We start from the raw sequence: 14,435 nt of genomic DNA, 5'->3' as shown, positions 1-14,435 counted from the left end.
GCAGAGGAATCACCCATTCCTCTGCAGAGAAGCGCCAGCATCAGAGAACTAAAGTCCAGCGCTCAATAGTCAGGGAAGTGAAAAGTCAGAGAAATCACCATTTCTCTGGCGAAGACAGAGCAGAGAAATCACTATTTCGCTGGCGACCCATTTCTCTGGCGAGGTCAGAGAAATCATCCGTTCCTTTGGCGAGAGCTGCGAATTCGGCAATAATAGGAGTATTTTCCGGAGCGCGCATCCAGCTGGAGAGTTGCCTTATTTTACACGATTCTATTACCATTAGAATTCTACTTTGCATGGAAACTTCCATGGTGATCGAAGGAAATCTGAAAACTATAAATAGGTCCTCTTTTGACCTATTCAGGGAGACCGGCGGACCCGAACATTCATATTTCAGTTTTATAGCTTTAGAATATTTTAGTTTTCTTTGAAGTAAAGTCCAACTTTTTGACGCCGTTGCCGGGGACTGTTAAGAAGTTGCTTTAATATTTTCGATAGGACTCTATAGTACTACAGGTTTTATTCGTTTTTTATTTTTCTTTTCTAACTTTTAAAAGGTGTGTTTCTGTAGGTTGCGTATGAACACTAGATCTCACGGAAATCCTCTTTTTGAGTTGGACCTTGAAATCAACAAGACTTTGCGCGATCTTAAGAAGCAGAACAATCAAGTTGAGACAGATACGATGGCTACTCCTGAGCAAATCCAAATTCAAATGCGAGCTCTGCAAGAGCAATTGAAGAAGCTGACTGATAAAACGGAGGCTGAAGAGGCTCAGAAGCAACCAGCCATCAATGAAGCATTCATACCATAGTATGTGTACCAGGAGCCCCCACGAGTGAACGTAAACAACTTTGAGCTGAAAACGGGTTTGATCACGATGGTCCAACAGAGCCAATATGGTGGACAGGCGATAGAAGACCCTAATGCGCACTTGGCGCATTTCCTGGAGCTGTGTAGCACGGTGAAGATGAATGGTGTCCCCGATGACATTATCCGTCTTCGTCTTTTTCCCTTCTCACTGCGGGATAAGGCGAAGTCGTGGTATCATACGCTACAGCTGGGAGAGAATATTATGTGGGAGGACTTAGCTCATGCGTTCCTATGCAAGTTTCATCCGCCTGGCCTTACATTGAAATTGAAGATGGACATCGTGCAGTTTCAACAGTACGAAGGAGAAAAGCTAGCGGAAACTTGGGAGCGGTATCAGGAGAAGCTCAGAAAGTGCCCAGGCCATGGATTTGATGAGGGCACACTCGTGATAATGTTCTATAATGCCTGCGGGGAGCGTACAAGGATGCACATGGATACAGCTGCAGGTGGCTCCCTACTCCAGAAAAGCAGTTCTGACGCATGGAACATTATTGATAGTATAACTTCTACGAGCTACCAATGGCCATCTGAGCGAATTCAATTGAAGAAGGTTGCAGCTGCGTCAAGTTCTGATCCTATTGCAGCAATGGTGACTCAACAAGCAGCGATGGCTACACAACAGACATCGATGGCTACACAGCTGGCAGAGTTGACTACAAAACTTGGTGAGTTGAATGTTGGACGTCCTGAGCAAGCTGTGATAGATCCGTCAGGCATGGAAGATGTCAATTTTGTGAATGGCAGAAACTATGAGAATTTCCAGCGAGGACAGCCAGGAATGTATGGCAGAGGTCCACAATTTCAGCAGGGTCAGCAGCAGTTCCAGCCAGGAGCACGCCCGCATCCTAATCTTTCTTACGGCAATCTGAACAATGCTTTGCAGCCTCCACCTGGATTTTCTGTATCTAGCGGAGGAGTTATAAATGAGCCGAAGAAAGTATCACTGGAGGATATGATGCAACAGATGTTAACAGAGATGTCTAGCATGAAAACAACTGTTAATTCAAGGATGACTAATTTGGAGTCTCAAGTGGGAAATATTGGGAATAATTTTTCATCACTGTCCAAGCAAGTGCAGATTTTGGAGACTCAAGTTGGTCAGATTGCTAACCAAGCAGCTGCGCAGCACACACCAGGAAAGTTTCCTAGCAACACTGAGATCAATCCTAAAAATCAGTGTAATATGCGATTCATCTAAGGAGCGGAACTCAATATCAAAATCATACAGAGCAGAGAAATCACCATTCCTCTGCAGAGCAGCGAGATCGTACAGAGCAGCGGGACGGCAAGAATGGAAAGGAGAAAAATATAGAGATTATGGAGGAGGATGACCTGGAGACGATTGTGTGTGATTCGCCGCCTACTTCTAAGGTATCGTCGAATACCTCTGCTGTTAAGAAGCCTATTCCTACTCCTACGTTTCCCAGGCCAGAGTACAAGCCTGTAGCACCCTTCCTGAATAGCCTGGCAAAGCCGAAGATGGACCAGAAGTTAGCCAAGTTCATGGAGATGTTTTCAAAGCTTCACATCAACATTCCTTTACTTGATGCTTTGAGAGATATGCCAGGATATGCCAAGTTCCTTAAGGATGCAGTCTCCAACAAGAGGAAGTTGGGGAAATATGAGACGATTAATCTTTCCGAGGAATGCAGTGCAGTGCTACAAAGGAAGCTACCATTGAAGCAGAAGGATCCTGGCAGCTTTACTATCGTTTGTGTGATTGGAGGGCAAAACTTCTCCCGCGTTCTTTGTGACTTAGGGGCAAGCATCAATCTGATGCCTCTCTCTATTTTCAACCGATTGGAGATTGGAGATATCAAGCCTACCTCTATTGCATTGCAGATGGAAGATCGTTCCATCACATATCCCAAGGGAATTGTGGAGGATGTCCTAGTGCAGGTGGAACAGTTTATTTTTCCTGCAGATTTCGTAGTCTTGGACATGCCAGAGGACAAGAATACTCCATTGATCTTGGGGCGGCCGTTTCTAGCTACGGGCCGTGCATTGATAGACGTGCAAGAGGGAGATCTGACTTTCCGCGTCAATGATGAAAAGATGACATTGGGAGCCTATGGGGAAACTGTGATTTTCAAGAAACCTCCACCAAAGGAAGTTCCCTAGAATGAAGTGATTAATTTGGCTGACATTTTTCTAGCAAATTCGGAGGATGAAGAGGTTGAGAAGAATGAGCTGCCCAAGTATGAAGCCAAGAAAAAAACTCCAAAACCAAAAGAAGTTCTGACTTTTGAGAATTGTTTATTTTTGGAGCATGATGGGGGGTCTTTGAAAACCCATACCCCCTGACAAACATGGTTTTCGTACCTCAATTCCACATGATTTGTTGTCATTTTCCTTCATGTTTTGTTTGCCAATGCGTGTTTGTACCATAATGTTGAGTTTTATGAAGATTTGATGTCTTGGTGTAGTTTTGGAGTAATTTCAGGAAAAATCAAGGATTAATTGGAGGATTTTGAAGATATGAGATTGAAGTACGTCTCGAGAGGAATCCGTGAGCGCAAACGGCGACCAAATCCGAGTCCGGACGAGGGAGAACGGAGCAAAACGAGCGGACTGTGCAAAACGCCCAGTACCCCGCGGTCACCACCCGCGGCCGCGGGGTGGGACCGCGGGTCAGCTGTTCCCGACTCCAGGAGTCACCCGCGGCCGCGGGGCGGGACCGCGGGTCCCCTGAGCATCCCCCACGTTTGAAGGCCGCGGACGCGGGCCGTGACCGCGGGAAAAGGGCGGGGCTTCCCCCAAGTGGGCCCCAGACGCGATTTTAGCCCCAAAACTCCATTTTTCCCTTCTTTTCTAACATCATTCACCAAACACACCCACTTCATCTTCCCCATCTCTCCAATCCCAAACCCTAGCCTCCATTCTCTACCATTTTTTCTCTCTTCCACACACAAAAACAACACCAAAATCAAATAAAGAAGGGGAAGACTTGGAAAGGAGCTCATCAAGACTACATGATTGAAGATCAAGATTATAGGATTTGTCTATGAATCTCTATCTCTCTATATCTTTATTTATGTTTTCTTATGACTTGAGATTTGCTTTTATTATGAATATGCTTGGCTAAAATCTCTTATCTTAGGGATTAGATTAGATGGATTTGTAATGGATTGATTTCTTTGTTCAATATATATCTTGATTGTGCTTATTGTTATCTTTTCAAGTCCTAGATTTATCTCTTGTATGATTGGTTGGCCACCTTTTGTGCATTTCTAATTTGTGATTTGAATCGGGAGAGGATAATTACAATAGATTAGGAGTTTGATACATATCATCTCAATAAACCGGGAGGTTGAGAGTTGGGTGAGGGCTTGTTGATCCTTTGTGCTCTTGGGAGTTATAGGTTAGAAATTGACCGGGGACGGCAATTATGACCCGTAATCTACTGTTTTAGTCGTCCGGGAGGGGGCTAAAACTAGTGGGGAGATCGCCCTAGATAAGTAGGCCATATCAAGATTTAAATTGATTTAGATTGAAGTTCATTACGATCTATCGAAATCTAGTCCCTAGGATAACTTTCATTCAAGTCATTCCCCAATTTATTCACTAAGTTTATGTTATTGTTATTTACTTTTCTTGCTTTATTTAGTTTTGTTTTAGTTATCAACACCTCTTGAACTTTGGTTGTCTAAATAGATTAAAAACAACTTATTAATAGTGTAAAGAAGTTTAAATTCACCAATCCTTGTGGGATACGACCTTGCTTCCATATATTACAACTACCCGTATACTTGCGGCGTGGTGAAAATATTAGCGAACAAGTTTTTGGCGCCGTTGCCGGGGATTGGTTGAGTTTTTACTTTTGATATTATGTAAAGTTACTTTTGTCTAATTTAGATATTTTTTTTATATATTAGTTTATTTATATGTTTATTTACTTTTGCTAGAGAAAATTGCCGCACAACCGAAGAAGTGGCACCAAAAAGAAATTAAATGGATGATGGAAGGAATGAATTGGTTGAGCAACTCCAACTACAATTGGCGTTGATGCAACTTAAGTTGCGAGTTTTAGAAGCCAAAAGAAATTGTAGGCAACCATTGATCCAAAAAGCCTTCCAACCAACACCTTCTTATGGTGGGTATTATGACATGGGGTGCAATGCCATGGAGTGGCAATCACCATTGGAGTATGAGGATCATTTCAATAGTTGGAATTATGAAAATTCATATTCCACTCAAGAAGGCTTCCAAGGGGAAAATTGGTACTATCAAGAGGAGAAACCAAATTCTAAAGACGATCTCCTACAATGCTTCTTAGCCACACAAGCTTGGATAGAAAAAAGTATAGCAAACTCGGATGTTATGCTAGAAGAGCAAAGAAGATCTTTGGCTACCACTATGGAAAATCAAAAGCAAATTGATGATTTGTGCATAGCCATTAGCCTAAAAAATGGAACCTTGTATGAGGAACCAATGCCAATGCTAAGTGAAGAGCCTTACAAAGTTGAAGAAGAGTATGAAGAAAAGAGAGATGATGATCAATTTTCCAAACCCCTTGAAGCCGAGAGCCCAACTTTTCCAATGCAACCTCTACAATTCCAAAAAGATGAAGACTGCACAAGCTTCAAAGAATGCAAAGTCATAAATTTGGTCGATCCTTACCTCGACACAGGCGATTCTACGAAGGCTTGCTTCTTTCACTTTTATTTATGTTCATCTTTTGATTTTTATTTTGATTTGCCTAATAAGGAATTGTTTGAGTGTGGTGATACTCTAGATGGTGAACGAGATTACCATGACGCCCGGGATGTCTCAAGAATTGCAAAGCCACCATATTTTTGGATCGCGACGGATGGAGCATGCAAATTTGATGAGAAATGGCCACCGCCTAAGCCTCCACCTCGCTTGTGAGTACGAGACAAGTGACCATTTTCTCCTTCATCCAAACTTATTTCTCCTTTGTGTGAAATAAGTTTGGGGGAGGGTGAAGACGGGTTACTTATCTCATTTATTCCGTCGTTGTTTATTTATTTAGTTAGTTTAGTTTTCGAATAATGAGATTTTGTCTATTTTCTTGAGCTTTTCCATGTCTCTTGAGTTTGAGCTTGATTGTTGAAAAACATGAGTTGGATGAAATGTGTGTTGGGCTTATGATATGAATCGTTTCTTGGAAAAATTGTGTGTATCACTTGTGGATTATGCATGAAAAGTTTGAACTTGTGACAAGTGAGTTAAATGTTTTGCCTCCAAGAACTTGAAAATGAGCTTGTAAGAATTGAGCCTTTGATTGTCATACATTTACAATCTCATTTTGTTCTTGAGTGTAAATCATTTGAGCATGTGTGTTGATCTCTAGAACTTGCCATGAGTCCTCTCTTGAAAATAAAAGTAGATGTGTTGTTAATATTGAAGTGATTTAAGGCCATCTTTGTTAGCCACTTAACTCAAATTGTGTCCAAATTCTCATTTGATCCTAGTTTACCCCTTTCGTGCCTTGTAGCCTTTCTTTTAATGAACCAATGATAAAGGGGTAGAACTTAGAGTGTTAGTGGTTGCTTTGATGAAAATGGTTGGAAAATGATTGAAATTGCTTGTCAAACTTCGATTGAGTGAAAATCACTAGTCTCCTATAAGCTCAAAAAGAAAAAGAAAGAAAAATGAAGAGACATGTGAATAAAATAGTACAAAGGGGAGTGATTTGCCTTTTGAATCATGGTCTTGATAAGTATTCATAGGGTGAAAAGGAAGAAAAGTGGGGATATTGGTTGATTGATTAGAAAAGAACAATGGTGAATATGACATATTCAATTTGGGAATTGTATGGGATATGAGTCACTTTGCCTATAAACACCTCACCTCACCAAAGAGCCCTCATTACAACCCAAGGAAAGCCCTTTTTGATCTTTATTTATAACACATTGAAGTATAGAGAGTTAGGATAAATGGCAAGCCTATGGAAGATTGCATGCATGATTCAATTTGAGTGCAAACACTTCCAATCTAAACACTTGAGAGTTGAGTGCATCATTGAAACATCCACATTTGTGAGGGGCTATAATGTTGAACTTACTATCACTTGTGACTTCTTGAAATGCATATCTACTTGTGATACACTAGTGAAATATTTTGAAAAAATTGAAGCCCTTGAAATGACACCAATTCATTCTCACATGTTTGTTATCTTTTATTTCTCTTCTCTTTGTTGTTTGGGGACAAACAACGCTTTAAGTTTGGGGGCTTGACAAACATGGTTTTCGTACCTCAATTCCACATGATTTGTTGTCATTTTCCTTCATGTTTTGTTTGCCAATGCGTGTTTGTACCATAATGTTGAGTTTTATGAAGATTTGATGTCTTGGTGTAGTTTTGGAGTAATTTCAGGAAAAATCAAGGATTAATTGGAGGATTTTGAAGATATGAGATTGAAGTACGTCTCGAGAGGAATCCGTGAGCGCAAACGGCGACCAAATCCGAGTCCGGACGAGGGAGAACGGAGCAAAACGAGCGGACTGTGCAAAACGCCCAGTACCCCGCGGTCACCACCCGCGGCCGCGGGGTGGGACCGCGGGTCAGCTGTTCCCGACTCCAGGAGTCACCCGCGGTCACCACCCGCGGCCGCGGGGCGGGACCGCGGGTCCCCTGAGCATCCCCCACGTTTGAAGGCCGCGGACGCGGGCCGTGACCGCGGGAAAAGGGCGGGGCTTCCCCCAAGTGGGCCCCAGACGCGATTTTAGCCCCAAAACTCCATTTTTCCCTTCTTTTCTAACATCATTCACCAAACACACCCACTTCATCTTCCCCATCTCTCCAATCCCAAACCCTAGCCTCCATTCTCTACCATTTTTTCTCTCTTCCACACACAAAAACAACACCAAAATCAAATAAAGAAGGGGAAGACTTGGAAAGGAGCTCATCAAGACTACATGATTGAAGATCAAGATTATAGGATTTGTCTATGAATCTCTATCTCTCTATATCTTTATTTATGTTTTCTTATGACTTGAGATTTGCTTTTATTATGAATATGCTTGGCTAAAATCTCTTATCTTAGGGATTAGATTAGATGGATTTGTAATGGATTGATTTCTTTGTTCAATATATATCTTGATTGTGCTTATTGTTATCTTTTCAAGTCCTAGATTTATCTCTTGTATGATTGGTTGGCCACCTTTTGTGCATTTCTAATTTGTGATTTGAATCGGGAGAGGATAATTACAATAGATTAGGAGTTTGATACATATCATCTCAATAAACCGGGAGGTTGAGAGTTGGGTGAGGGCTTGTTGATCCTTTGTGCTCTTGGGAGTTATAGGTTAGAAATTGACCGGGGATGGCAATTATGACCCGTAATCTACTGTTTTAGTCGTCCGGGAGGGGGCTAAAACTAGTGGGGAGATCGCCCTAGATAAGTAGGCCATATCAAGATTTAAATTGATTTAGATTGAAGTTCATTACGATCTATCGAAATCTAGTCCCTAGGATAACTTTCATTCAAGTCATTCCCCAATTTATTCACTAAGTTTATGTTATTGTTATTTACTTTTCTTGCTTTATTTAGTTTTGTTTTAGTTATCAACACCTCTTGAACTTTGGTTGTCTAAATAGATTAAAAACAACTTATTAATAGTGTAAAGAAGTTTAAATTCACCAATCCTTGTGGGATACGACCTTGCTTCCATATATTACAACTACCCGTATACTTGCGGCGTGGTGAAAATATTAGCGAACACCCCCAAGAAGAAGAAAGTGAAATTCCGGATTTTTCGGAACAAGAATGAGAAGGGGGCAATACTTGTGGAGGATGTTCGAGCCAAGAGAAGTGTTTTGGTGGAGAGAGCACCCAAGAGTAGAAAAACTTTCCAATGGTTAGAGTGCTGTTTCCGACCTCCATGAATTTTTGAGGTATCGTCGAGCTCTAGACGTTAAATTAAGCACTTGTTGGGAGGTAACCCAACCGTTTTTGTTTTGTTTTTCTTTCTTTCAGTTTCGTTTTGTTTCTTTTTGTTTTGTTGTTTTGTTTGGTTTTTTTTTAGTGCGGTATTGAGCTTGGAAGTTGCGAGATCTCGCGCTTTGTTTAGGCCACCGCCAGAAGAACAGGTGTTTCTCTGCCAGATTTCTGGAGGTCTTCATGTCTCCAGCGCAGCCTTTTCTACTCTTCGCTGCCCTGTCCAGCGCCGCCACTCTCCACTCTGCCCAAGGTCACAAACCTCATTTCGCCGCCTCTCACGATGGTTCAGTTTTTCAATGCCGATAATCAGGGACGTTTTCTACACTCTTCGTATTTCTTTTATGCCCTGAGGACATGGCATGCTTTAAGTGTGGGGGGGTATTTTGTTGCTTATATTTTCAAAAATTTGGGTGAGATCAATCTTTCTATGCTTAGTTTTTGGTCTCGAATCTTGCTAATTTTTATGAATTTGTGGAAGAGAAGATGGTTTTCGATGTGCATTTCGGGTTTGTGTTTGTTTGGTGGTTATTCTTATTTTACTTTTAATATATGTTTCTTGATTGTGCAAAGAATTATGAGTTTTGTTGCAACACTTTTGTAAGTTAGTAAAACGTGATTTGTCCGGTAGATGCTAGAAGGAGTGTTGTCATTGTGATTGCCTACGATCATATCATATCTGTGAAAAATGAAAAAAGTTGGACGAATTGCCAACTCTGAAATTGCCAGCTCTGAAACATCTGGCCTGTTCTGAAAACGTGACAACTCTGAGTCTCTGCTCCTCTAGTCTAACTATGAGCATGAGAAACCACGTGAAAAGACTTTGGATTACATCCAAATGGTTTTATTTCATGAATTATGGCTCAACTGTCGAAAATTCTAAGCACACAAAGTGTGAAAAATGGTGATATTGATTATAAAGGCGATCACATTAGGGAATTCACTTCTAGCGGAGAATTGGGTCTGATCGAATTGCTAACATTACTCTTTTGTTGCTTCTTAAACTTTGAGTTACTTGCATGACCGAGAGATGTGTGTTGATTGTAAAGTTTTGAATTGACTTTGTGAATGTTAGGATGGAAATTAACATTGTTGAAATCAATCTCTTCCTAGGATTCATATAGATTTTGCTTGAGGACGAACAAAAGGCTAAGTGTGGGGGAGTTGATTTATGTTTAAATTACTCTATTTTTAAGGGTTTGTATGTGCGTATTTTAAGATAATCTTCTGGAAATTGGTGCGTTTTATGGTGTATTTTATGCTTTGTAGGAGATTTAGGCTTTCGAGATGGAAGAATGCAATTTTGAAGAATTTTGGATGAATTTGGCGTTTTCTAGGTGTTCTGGTCTCCAGAGCAGAGAAACCGACATCTCCAGAGCAGAGAAATCACCATTCCTCTGGCGTTAGAGAAATCGAAGTTCCAGTGCAGCGAAATCAAGAAGCCAGAGCAGAGGAATCACCCATTCCTCTGCAGAGAAGCGCCATCATCAGAGAAGTAAAGTCCAGCGCTCAATAGTCAGGGAAGTGAAAAGTCAGAGAAAGTACCATTTCTCTGGCGAAGACAGAGCAGAGAAATCACTATTTCACTGGCGACCCATTTCTCTGGCGAGGTCAGAGAAATCATCCGTTCCTCTGGCGAGAGCTGCGAATTCGGCAAGAGTAGGAGTATTTTCCGGAGCGCGCATCCAGCTGGAGAGTTGCCTTATTTTACACGATTCTATTACCATTAGAATTCTACTTTGCATGGCAAATTCCATGGTGATCGAAGGAAATCTGAAAACTATAAATAGGTCCTCTTTTGACCTATTCAGGGAGACCGGCTGACCCGAACATTCATATTTCAGTTTTATAGCTTTAGAATATTTTAGTTTTCTAGTTTTCAAGGCTTGGATCAAGATTGAAGATTCAAGCCGCTACAATCGTTTTCATTCGGTTTTTATACAATTTGTTTTTACTATTGCGTTGAATTTAATTATGTTTATGTTTGATTTTATTATGTCTGGCTAGTTCTTTTATTCTGAACCTAGGGTTTGTACATAGCTAATTGATTATGTGTTTTTGATTTATTGATATCAATTTGCCTTCCAACTTATGATTCATGATTCCTGGTGCTTATTATTCTTGTGAATTATCTGATCAATGATTTACATGTCTAGCTGTTCAGTTTGAGTCTTGAATGTGATAATTGTTCAGCCGATTCAGGAATGCATGATATAGTGTAACCTTGAGTCTTGAATGCGATAGGTGAAGCTATAGGAAGCTATTCTTTATGTGCTATTTGGAGTTAATTTATTCCTTGGAGTCTTGAATGCGAAAATGGGTTAATTAATCTACGTTCATAGGTGTTCGTTAGAGAAGCTTGTGGATAATATAGTGATCTTTCATCAGGGTTGGATTAAAATTGGTAGTTGAATCAATAGGTTGAATGCATGTAGTTGATTAGTAAAAGTACATCCCTAGGGTCAGAGTTTTCCTTACATTTGAGTTAGTTATCGTTATATGCTCTTTAGTTTTTATTTGATTAATTTTAGTTCGTAAATCACCTTCATTATTGTTTTGTCTGTTTACTGTTAGTGTTTGTTTAGGAAATAGATAGAGTAATTTCGTTGTACAGTCTCTGTGGATACGATACTCGATTGCTACGTTTGTGCTACAATTGCACCGTGTTAGTTGCGGTATTTTGTTGCTAATAAATTAGTGATCAAGGAGGCGGCGCAACGATCAGATCAGATCCACCGCCGCCGCCTCATCAGATCAGATCCACCGCCGCCTTATCAGTTCAGATCTGCCTTCGCTGCCGCCTCATCCTCCGCCACCTGACCGACCTCCCCTACGCCGCCGATTTCAGAGGACCGGATCTCCTCCACCGCCGCTGCCTCATCCTCTACTCCGACGAAGTCTGCCCAAGCCGCGAGAGCTCCGAAGAATTCTTCAAGCTCGGCGCCGCTGGAGATCGAGAGAGAGGGAGATGAGAAAGAGAGAGGAGAGAGCGGCAGCCGAGATGAGAAAGAGAGAGGAGAGAGAGAGAAGGGTAGAATAGTCATGACATACAAAAAATGGCCAAAATTTATGTTTTTTCAAATGGTGGACAAAATTTGATGTTGTATGTTGAATAGGGCCATTTGACTCTATTATCTCTTCATTTTATATGTCGTTTTAGACTTTTCATATTATGTTCAATTTAATAGTCTTATTAGATTTACGCAGATTATTGGGTGCGACCGTCGCGCAGGTGTGCGACGGGTCGACCCGGCTCCAAACCCGCCCTCCTGACCCGAAACCCTGACCCGCGTGGGTTTGACCCATACTCCTAATTATTACATTTGTTTATAATAATTGTTACTTTTAATAAACATAATCTATACATTTGTTCATATAAATGTATATTGATATGTATAATGTTTTATATTGAATGAAGGTAAATATTTATATTAATATAATTATACATTTGTGCGACCAAATGTATATCTTATGCTTATTAAAAGTAAATACTCCTATTAGGGTTTAGTCTTCAGGCTTAGGGTTTAGTTTACAGGGTTTAGGGTTTAGTTTATAGAATTTAGGGTTTAGAAAATATAATACTTTATATTAAATGAAGGTAAATACCTATATTTATATAAGTATACATTTGTGCGAACAAATGTATATTTCATGCTTATTAAAAGTAATAATTATTATAAACAAATGTAATAATTTAGGATTCAGGATTTTGGGTCTGGGCACGGGTCGGGTCGGGCGCGGGTCGGGGCGGACCCGTCGCACTGGAGTGCGACCGCCGCATGCAAGATCGGCCCTTAGATTTAATAGTCATATTAGATTTCCAACCGAAAAATGCCCTTATGTATTCAATTACTTCATTAATTACTTCAAAGCATATTGATTCCCAAGTAATTAAAGCCTGATACATATGGAGTTTCCAAATCCCTTCTATTTATTTCGAGAAGCTTATTTTAAGGCCGATCGTCACTTTTTTGTTTGTTGTAAGCGTGATAATTTCAAGTTTTGAATTATGGATGTGAGTGGAAATAACAAATCGAGAATGAATATGTAATTGCTTGTTAATAATGATAGTGAGGAGGCAAAAATTATAATTCGGGTCCTTGAAAAAAGTTGAAAAATTCACTATACAATTAAATAGTGCAATATGTGTCACTAAAAATGCCTGATTCAAATGTTGAAGACGATGGTCTCCAGGTCTTCAACGCCTTCTATTCGTCGTGGTGCAATTGGGGTTGCAGAGGAATCCATTGTGGATGATCAAGTTGTCCAAGAAGTGATAAATTGTGGGCTAAAAATTCTTATTCTAAAATTGTTTGAGAAAAAAATAGATAAGGTAATGCTTGCATATTATGTTATGATTTACAACTAGTGGTATTGCCCCATGTTTACCGAATTATTGTGACTCTATTAGTGAAATCTATTGGTGTTGAATTTTGTGTTTTATACATTTTATTGGATTACTGTCTTATGTCTATGAGGTTAGTAAGGTGAGCTTTGCATGTTTGAGATGCTTTTTATGTGCGTAGTGTGGAGATAAGTGTCAAGCAAAGAGAAAAATGGAGCGCGCGAAAAGAAACACAAGATATTTAAGCTTCAAATGAGCTAATTTACTTGAATTTAAAGAATTTGCACCAAATTCTATTAGGAACAACTCATTGGTATATTACTTCCGGTTAATTAAAACTTGCAACAATTTTGGAATGCACCAAATTCTGTTAGGAACAAATCATTCATTGGTCTATTACTTTCGGTTAACTAAAACTTGCAACAATTTTGGAATAGGATCAATATGCCGAAATAAACCATAATCAATTGAATTGAATACAGAGAAGAAGGAAAAAAAAAACATCTTGTTGATATGAATTGTGTTTTTTCATGGGTTCCAAGTTTTTAAATACCACTTTTTAAAAGTATAATGTTTAATAACCTCAACTTAAAACTCACTTTTTTGTATACCAAAATGAATTAAAAGACTAAAATACCCTTATATTATATCATTAAAGAAAAGCAAAAAAAAGGGGTTGAAGAAGTCATCGTGTCCGACGAAATGGGCGATCGGAACGGAGACGAGTTGGCGTCGGTGTCGGCGACAAGCTCCGACGAGGAGGGTTTCACACATCCTATTCCTCCGATGAGCCCTAGTTTTCGCCTATTCCATTTTTCTTCAAAATTGAAGCTTAAATTCTTAGTTAAATGCATATATATATATATATATATATATATATATATGTGTGTGTGTGTGTGTGTGTGTGTTATAATGCTTTGATAATCATGTTTAGTTGATATATAGCTTTGAGTTTGTGACGACCCGACTTATCTAGGGGCCAGCCACCCTGAACTTGGGGTGATTATCAATGTTATTTAGCGGAAGTAAATAACTTAACTATTTTGGTTGAAAACTTGGTTAATTAGCGGAATTAATGGACCTATTCTTTAATCGTTCTGCTCAAAGGAAACCCGACTTGACACGAAGTATGAGGACTCCGGTCAAGTCCGGGAAGTTCATTATCACGGTGTCCGAGTGCCCGAAAGCAACTTAATTGTTCAGTTGTTCAGGAAAAACAGTAAACAAGTTCATAATTGCCACGCAGGGCATAACCAACAAAATGAAATATTTGGTGATCGAGGTTATGGGAAATAAATTTCATCGAGAAACCTTCT

The sequence above is a fragment of the Salvia miltiorrhiza genome, chromosome 8, assembly GCF_028751815.1.
Source record: "Salvia miltiorrhiza cultivar Shanhuang (shh) chromosome 8, IMPLAD_Smil_shh, whole genome shotgun sequence".
Classification (NCBI taxonomy): domain Eukaryota; kingdom Viridiplantae; phylum Streptophyta; class Magnoliopsida; order Lamiales; family Lamiaceae; genus Salvia; species Salvia miltiorrhiza.
The sequence above is the reverse complement of the archived record's forward strand: the minus strand, read 5'-3'. Positions refer to the sequence as shown.